This window comes from Gorilla gorilla, chromosome 14 (genome assembly GCF_029281585.2).
Source record: "Gorilla gorilla gorilla isolate KB3781 chromosome 14, NHGRI_mGorGor1-v2.1_pri, whole genome shotgun sequence".
NCBI classification, from domain to species: domain Eukaryota; kingdom Metazoa; phylum Chordata; class Mammalia; order Primates; family Hominidae; genus Gorilla; species Gorilla gorilla.
The window spans coordinates 85,159,544-85,168,923 of NC_073238.2; the positions used below are offsets into that span (position 1 = coordinate 85,159,544).

At 38.5% G+C, this 9,380-nt stretch overlaps 1 non-coding gene across 1 annotated transcript; it reads left to right on the forward strand.

Moving 5' to 3' along the window:
* The first annotated feature begins 8,555 nt into the window (after window positions 1-8,555).
* Window positions 8,556-8,662, forward strand: LOC115930521 (U6 spliceosomal RNA). Its single transcript, XR_004067152.2, has one exon. It is a non-coding gene; the product is annotated as a U6 spliceosomal RNA (small nuclear RNA).
* The last annotated feature ends 718 nt before the right edge of the window (window positions 8,663-9,380 follow it).

Genomic DNA, 9,380 nt, shown 5'->3' on the forward strand with positions numbered 1-9,380 from the left:
CTTGTCATTTAGTTAATGTGTTAGAACTTTGCTAGACACTTTCTCTTTGACTCAGGGGTTATTTAGAATAGTTTTAAATTTCCATATATTTTTGAATTTTCAAGATATCTAATTACAGAATTCTATTTTAATTATATTATTTTCAGAGAATAACCTTACTAATATGGTTTGGCTGTGTCCCCACCCAAATCTTGCCTTGAATTATACTAATCCCCACATGTCAAGGGTGGGACCAGGTGGAGATAATTGAATCATAGGGGCGGTTTACCCCATACTGTTCACTACTGTTATGGTAATGAATTAGTGTCATAATACCTGATGGTTTTGTAAATGGGAGTTCCCTTGCACAAACTGTCTTTCCTGCCACCACGTGAGACATGACTTTGCTCTTTCTTAGTCTTCCACCATGATTATGAGGCCTCCCCAGCCTTGTGGGACTATGAGTCCATTAAACCTCTTTTTCTTTATAAATTACCCAGTCTTGGGTATTTCTTCATGAAATTAAGTATGAAAATGGACTAATATACTTACTATTATATTTATCCTTTAACATTTCTACATTTTCTAAAAAATATATGGTCTATTTTAGTGTATATTTTGTGTGTCCCTATAAAAAATGTTCACTATGCTCTTGAAATAATATTTCTTGAAGTCCTCTGTATATATTGACTAGATTATGCTGTTTGATAATCTTTGTATCTTCTATGTGTACACAATAATTTTCTGTCTTCTTATTCGATCAATTACTAGGAGAAGAATGTTAAAGTCTCTAGCTAAAATTGCAACTTTGTCTATTCACCTTTCAATTCTAACAGTTTTTGCTGTTTTTATTTTGAAAATCTGTTATTAGGTAAATACCTGTTAGTATTGCTGTGTCTTAGAGATTTAACTTCCATGTGATTATATAATACCTCTTTTCATCCTTGGTAATCTTCATTGTTCTAAAGTCCAATTTTTCTGATACTAGCATAGATAATCCAGCTTTCATTTGGTCAAATTTGGTATGGTATATTTTTCTCCATCATTATATTTTTGACCTATGGTTACACCTAAATCAACTTTCTTTTAGACAGCAAATATTTGGGTCTCGCTGTTTTTCTTTTTTATCAAATCTGACAACTCTATTAATTCTTATATTCATACCACTCTAACTGAAAGTGTTGATTTGATATGGTTGGATTAAGTTCAAATTGCCAGTTGTTTTTATTTTTCCATCTGTTCTTTATATATTTTATCTTCTTTGTGTCTTTTCATAGGGTAAATGAGAATTTTATGCTTCAATTTTATCTCCACCATAGACTTTTTATTTGTACTCATTCAAATATCATTTTAATTGTTGCCATTGAATTTAGATTATACATCTTTATTTAATCAGTGTCTATCTTAATAACAGTTGATATACAGCATAAAGGGCTAGTAACACTATATTAACAATTTCTACCTCTCATTTTTAGTGCTAGTGTTATCATGTATTTTTGCATTAACAAATAACATGAACTAGCACTACAATTCTAAAGATTTTACTTTAGACAATCACTTACCTTTTAGAGTGGTTTAAACTAAACATATTTTATTTTTATTTATTCCATTTCTAGTGCTCTACATTTCTTCATGTTGATCCAAGATTTCTTTTTTATTTCATATTGTATTTTCATGAAAAACTTTCTATAAATATTCTCGTAATATACACTTGTTAGCAGTGGATTTTGTCTGATTTTTGGTTGTTTGAGATCTTACTTTTTCCTACTTTTCTGAAAGATATTTTTGCCTGGTATTCTGGGTTGACAGTATTTTTCATTTGTTTCAGCATTTTTAGACAACATGTCACTGTCTACTGACTTGCATGGGCTGTGATAAGAAGTCTGCTTGTCATTATTATCTTTTTTTGTATGTTTGTAAATGTATATTTCTTCCCTGTGTGCCTTGAAGATTTTCTGTTAGTCTTTGGATTAAAGGAATTCAAATATGATTTATGATATAGTTTGGGTGTTGTCCCCACCCAAATCTCAGGTAGAAATGTAATCCCCAAAGATAGAAATGGAGCCTGATAGGAGGTGATTGAATCATGGGGGCTGATTTCCCATAATTTGTTTAGTACCTTCCCCTTGGTACTGTCCTTGCAATAGTCAGTGAGTTCTCATGAGATCGGGTCATTTAAAAGTCTGTGGCATCTCCCTCCTCTCTCTCTTTTTCCTGCTTTTGCCCTATGACACTCCTGATCCCCGTTTGATTTTTGCTATGAGTGTGGGCTCTCTCGAGGATTCTACAAAAGCAAATGCTGCTTTGCTTCCTATAAATCCTGTAGAACCATAAATCAATTAAACCACTTTTCTTTATAAATTACCTAGTTTCAGGCATTTCTTTATAGCAATGTGAGAATGGACTAATACAATACACAAGTATATATTTTGTTGTTGATATTTCCAGGTGTTCTCTGAACATATTTGATCTATGATAATTGTCTTTCATTAATGTTTGCAAATTTTCAACCATTATATTTCAAATACTTCTTCTGCCTCATTCTTTCTCTCTTGCTCTTCTGGAATTTCAATAGCATATGTTAGGCTGTTTGATATTGCCCCACAACTATTAGGTTTTACTTTTTTATTCTTTTATTTGTTTTGTTTCAGCTTGGTAAATATCTACTGACCTATCTTCAAGCTTGACTAATTCTTTCTTTAACATTAGTCGAGTAATTCACTGAAGGCATCCTTTATCTCAATTATCTTTTCAAATAATTTTATTTTTATTTTTAGCATTTCTGTTAAGCTTATTATTATAGTTTTCATCTCTCTGCCAAAATTATTCATCTATCTTACACATGGCCCATGTTTTCCATTTGAGCCTTTAACATGTTAATGATAGTTATTTAAAATTCGCTATAGGCCCCTAATATTTTATATGTAAGTATTGTTATGTTGATTGCTTTGTCTCCTGGGAGTGGGTTTTCTTGCCTTTTAACGTGCATTGTCATTTAAAAATTTTTTGACCTGGACATCTTGTATAAGACAGAAAAAACCTGAGGTTAACACATTTTATGCCCTCAAAATGAACATGTCTTTCTTCTATTAGAGTTTTTAGTGTGAGGGTTGCAGTCAATCTAGTAAGAAATGCGACTGGATTTGGGCATTATTACTGCTATGGTATCCTCAGTGCAGCACAGGCTTCATGTTTTTCTAGTTTACTATGTGTTTTCAGGTAGGAGTCCACGTGCCAGAGAGTGTTCTCAATCATCCCCTCCTTCAGCTTTAAGTGTTTTGCTTGTCATTTGATGCTTGTTAGCTTGATGATGGGGTGGTGGAGGAGTTCTCTGTCATGATTAAGCTCCAGACTTAGACAAGCTCTGGGATCCTGAGAATCAGAGATATGGCCCTCTCAGTGGCCCTGACACTTCCTGACATAAAGTTCTGCACAAAACATGTATTCCAGACCCTCCTTCAAAACTAAAATCTTCTTTTATTTGCTTCCCTCAGCTACACAGTGTTTACTCCAGTAATCTAAGAGCAACAAGCTATATTTCCTATTCTCTGCAAATTAAGGCTTTTGTTCTAGAAGGATGTGTCAAGAACAGTGTTGGGTCTGAAATAATATTTACTTAAAGCTAACGAGTGAGATTGCCTCAATTTCATAAATGCGTTGAGAATCCTTGGTCAGAGGCAAAGGACTGTTTTATCCACAAAGGAGCAAACAGACTGAACTTTTATGTCCACATTTTTTCTTACTGCCCCACTCCTGAATCCAGTGGGGACAGCACAATGGGCAGCTAGGTGTTACAGGTAAGAAATCTAGAACTTAGGAACTGTGTTAGTTTGTTTTGCATTGCTATAAAGGAATACCTGAGCCTGTTTTGCATTGTTATAAGGGAATACCTACCTTATAAAGAGAAGGGGTTTATTTGGATCATGGTTTGCAGTTTGTGCAAACATGGCATCAGCCTTCACTTGGCTTCTGGTGAGGCCTCAGGAAGCTTTCAGTTACAGCAGAAGGGAAGAGGGCTAGTGTGTCACACAGCAAGAAGGAGCAAGAGAGGTACTAGGCTCTTTTAAACAACCAGCTCTGACATGAAGTCATTGCTGCAGGGAGGGTACCAAGCCATTCAGGTGGGAATGTGCCCCCATGACCTAAACACCTTCCACTAGGCCCCACCTCCAACACTGGGGACCACATTTCAACATGGAATTTTGAGGGGACACACATCCAAACCATATCGGGAACTTATAAGGAAGCACATACAAACCTTCCTAAACTTTGCCCCACAGGAGACATTATGTTTGTCATACTGGCAGCAAATATATCTGTTTTTTCTTCCTGAGAGTGAGACTTTCTCTATCTTCCAAAGCTGCTCACTATATAAATATTCTTGAAAGGCCAGGCACAATGGCTCACGCCTGTAATCCCAGCACTTTGGGAGGCTGAGGCAGGCAGATCACCTGAGGTCGTGAGTTCGAGAGCAGCCTGGCCAACATGGAGAAACCCCGTCTCTACTAAAAATACAAAATTAGCCGGGCATGGTGGCGCATGCCTGTAATCCCAGCTACTCCTGAGGCTGAGGCAGGAGAATCACTTGAACCAGGGAGGCGGAGGTTTCAGTGATCTGAGATGGTGCCATTGCACTCCAGCCTGGGCAACAAGAGTGAAACTCCTTCTCAAAATAAATAAACAAATAAAATATTCTTGAAAAATAGTCTGAAACAAAAGACTGTCCATGCCTCTACTTGTAAGCTGTGTGCAAACAAAGACTCATGGACAATTATCTCTCAACAACTGGAGATGAGAGTAAAGAGATTGGAAGTCATTTTGTGTGTCTTCTTCACCAGCTGCTGTTCTATTATCCCAGAAACCAGGAAGGAAGCTTTCTCAAGAATCTTACTAAGTGGGATTTGTGGAGAAAGAGCCTGCAATAGTGTACAAACACCTTTTTTTTCATATGAACAATGCTATACTATAACATTAGTCAACAAAAGCATAGTGATTTAGAGTTTTTTCCTTTTTAGAATACTAACATTGTGTCCTCTAATTAGCTACATCATTTCCAAAAGATTTGTTTTGCTTCTTCCCTTCTACACCTTCAAAATCACTTTAGAGTTTTCTCAAAGCCTAACTGCTTTTAAGGAAAGAAAAGCAGTATCTGGGTTTCCAGGCAAAATAATCTGATAGCAAGGCAGAGTGGTGGTTCTATGCCCACCAGGCACTGTCTGAAAAGACGAGCTTAATTTTGCTTGTGACAGCCTATGCTCAAAGTAAAGGGCGAACTGAGGGAAGCCTGGCTATAGGAGCTTTAAAATAAATGTCAAATGTAGAATCTTTTTGTAACATGGCCATGGAAAAATAATTTAATAATTTACTATACAAGAAAATAAACTGTAAATGTGTAGAGCAGAAAAGAAGCCTGCTTTAACTTGCAACACATAAACATATATAATTTGAAATATATACAAGGCTGCCAAAATTATGAAGAATATACCATAGTAAAATACCCGGGTTTGGCTTTTTTATGCTTCTTTGTTATCTTAAAAATAAAATTTTTGCTTTGCTTTGTTTTTCATGTGACGCAACTATTTTCTATGGCTTTTACAAGGACAGTACTTTATGATTCTTTGGCGTGATTTCCAAATTTTGAAGAAATGTGTCTAATTGAACGAGCAATTTAAGAATATCTATTTTCTATTTCCTGAACTCTGATGGCAGTTATTTCCTTTCATAAGAATATGCTTCTTAAATGTTTTGTTCATTTTCTTTGTGAGTAGCCTACTATTTCTTTGTGAGTAGCCTAATAAGAGTAGGCTACTACTAATAGTAGCACTAGTTTATTTTCTACTTTTGTAATACTTGTTTCTACTACCATTCATGCAACAAAGAAAAGAAGACTTAACGATTTTTCAGGGATGATAACGAACAGTAATCACCAAAACAAGACTTTAAGAAGAGAAATTCAGATGGATATCCATCCACTAGAGTTATCTTTTCACAATCTGGGAAGCTCTATAGACTCACAGAAGAAACAAAGGTGATTCAGGACTCCAGCACTCTGCCACAGCCCATGTTTACTGGTCTGGTATGTTTCACAGCAGAAATTTTTTAAAAATGCAAATATGGACTCCTGGGCAAGATGGCCCAATAGGAACAGCTCTGGTGTGCAGCTCCCAGCAAGACCCATGCAGAAGGAGTGTGAGTTCTGCATTTCCAGCTGAGGTACCTGGTACATCTCATTGGGATTGGTTGGACAATGAGTACAGCCAATGGAGGGCGAGCAGATGCAGGGTGGGGCATCGCCTCACCCAGGAAGCTCAACAGCTAAGGGAACTCCCTCCCTTAACCAGGGGAAGCCATGAGCAACAGTGCCCTGAGGGGCAGTGTATCCCGCCCAGATACTATGCTTTTCCTAAGGTTTTCACAACCCACAGACCAGGAGATTTCCTCAGGTGCCTACACCACAAGGGCCCTAGGTTTTTACCACAAAACTGGGTGGCTGTTTGGGCAGACATCAAGCTAGCTGCAGGAGTTTTTTTTCATGCCCAATGGTGACTGGAACGTCAGTGAGATAGAACTGTTCATTCCTCTGGAAAGGGGGCTGGAAGCAGGGAGCCAAGTGGTCTAGCTCAGTAGATCCCACCACCATGGAGCCCAGGAAGCTAATATCCACTGGCTTGAAATTCTGGCTGCCAGCATAGCAACCTGAAGTCAATCTGGGATGCTCCAGTTTGCTGGGGGAGGGGGTGTCTGTCATTACTGAGGCTTGAGTAAGCAATTTTCCTCTCGCAGTGTAAACAAGGCTCCCGGGAAGTTTGGACTGGACGGAGCTCACTGCAGCTCCGGAAATCCCCTGTTGCCAGACTGCCTCTCTAGATTCCTGCTCTCTGGGCAGTGCATCTCTGAAAGAAAAGCAGCAGCCCCAGTCAGGGGCTTATAGATAAAACTCCCATCTCCCTGGGACAGAGCACCTGAGGGAAGGGGCAGCTGTGGGCATAGCTTCAACAGACTTAAATGTTCCTGCCTGCTGGCTCTGAAAAGAGCAAAGGATCTCCCAGCACAGCACTTGAGCTCTGCTAAGGGACAGACTGCCTACTCAAGTGGGTGCCAGACCCCTGTGCCTCTGGATGAGGAGACACCTCCCAGCAGGGGTTGACAGACACCTCATACAGGAGAGCTCCAGCTGGCATCTGGTGGGTGGCCCTCTGGGTTGAAGCTTCAAGAGGAAGGAGCAGGCAGCAATCTTTGCTGTTCTGCAGCCTTTACTGGTGATACCCAGGCAAACAGGGCCTGCAGTGGAACCCCAGCAAACTCCAGCAGACCTGCAGAAGAGGGGCCTGTTAGAAGGAAAACCAACAAACAGAAAGCAATAGCACCAACGTCAACTAAAAGGATGTCCATGCAAAAACTACATCCAAAGGTCACCAACAGCAAAGACAAAAGGTAGATAAATCCAACAGATGAGGAAAACCCAGTGCAAAGAGGCTGAAAATTCCAAAAACCAGAATGCCTCTTCTCCAAGGGATCACAACTCCTTGCCAGCAAGGGAACAAAACAGGACAGAGAATACATTTGATGATTTGACAGAAGTAGGCTTCAGAATGTGGGTAATAACAAATTCCTCTGAGCTAAAGGAGCATGTTCTAACCCAATGCAAGGAAGCTAAGTACCTTGATAAAAGGTTAGAGGAATTGCTAACTAGAATAACCAGTTCAAAGAAGTACATAAATGACCTGGTGACGCTGAAAAACTTAACATGAGAACTTCATGAAGCATACAGAAGTATCAATAGCCGAATTGATCAAGCAGAAGAAAGGGCATCAGAGTTTGAAGATCAACTTAATGAAATAAAGCATGAACACAAGATTAGAGAAAAAAGAATGAAAAGGAATGAGCAAAGCCTCCAAGAAATATGGGGCTATGTGAAAAGATCAAACCTATATTTGATTGGTATACCTGGAAGTGATGGGGAGAATGGAACCAAGTTGGAAAACACACTTCAGAATATTATGCAGGAGAACATCCCCAACCTCGCAAGACAGGCCAACATTCAAATTCAGGAAATACAAAGAACACCACAAAGATACTCCTCGAGAATAACAACACCAAGACATATAATCTTCAGATTCCCCAAGGTTGAAATGAAGGAAAAAAATGTTAAGAGCAGCCAGAAAGGAAGGTCGAGTTACCCACAAAAGGAAGCCCTCCAGACTAACAGCAGATCTCTCTGCAGAAACACTACAAGCCAGAAGAGAGTGGGGGCCAATATTCAACATTCTTAAAGAAAAGAATTTTCAACCTAGAATTTTATATCCAGCCAAAATAATCTTGATAAGTGAAGGAGAAATAAAATTCTTTACAGAAAAGCAAATGCTAAAGGATTTTGTCACCACCAGGCCTTCCATACAAGAGTTCCTGAAGGAAGCACTAAATATGGAAAGGAAAAACCGGTACCAGCCACTGCACAAAGAACCTAAAATATAAAGACCACTGACACTATGAAGAAACTGCATCAACTAATCAGCAAAATAACCAGATACCATCATAACACAGGATCAAATTTACGCATAACAATATTAACCTTAGGGCTCACTTCAGCAGCACATATACTAAAATTGGAACGATACAGAGGAGAATAGCACGGCCCCTGCACAAGGATGACACTCAAACAATATTAACCTTAAATCTAAATGGACCAAATGCTGCAATTAAAAGGCAGAGTCTGGCAAATTGGATAAAGAGTCAACACCCATTGGTGTGCTGTATTCAGTAGACCCATTGCACATGCAAAGACACATATAGGCTCAAAATAAAAGGATGAAGGAAGATTTACCGAGCAAATGGAAAGAAAAAAAAAAGATAGGGTTGCAATCCTAGCCTCTAATGAAAAAGAATTTAAACCAACAAAGATCAAAAAAGACTAAAAACGACATTACATAATGGTAAAGGGATCAATGCAACAAGAAGAGCTAACTACCTTCAATATATATGCACCTAATACAGGAACACTGAGATTCATAAAGCAAGTTCTAAGAGACCTAGAAAGAGACTTAGACTCCCACACAATAATAGTGGGAGACTTTAACGCCCCACTGTCAATATTAGGCAGATCAACGAGACAGAAAATTAACAAGGATATTGAAGACTTGAATGAAGCTCTGGACCAAATAAACCTAATAGATTTCTATAGACTTCTTCACCCTAAATCAACAGAATATACATTCTTCTTACCACATAGCACTTACTCTAAAATCGACCACAGAATTGGAAATAAAACACTCCTAAGCAAATTCAAAAGAAAGGAAATCATAACAAACAGTCTCTCAGACCACAGTGCAATGAAATTAGAACTCAGGATTAAGAAACTCACTCAAAACTGCAAAACTGCATGGAAACTGAACAAACTGCTC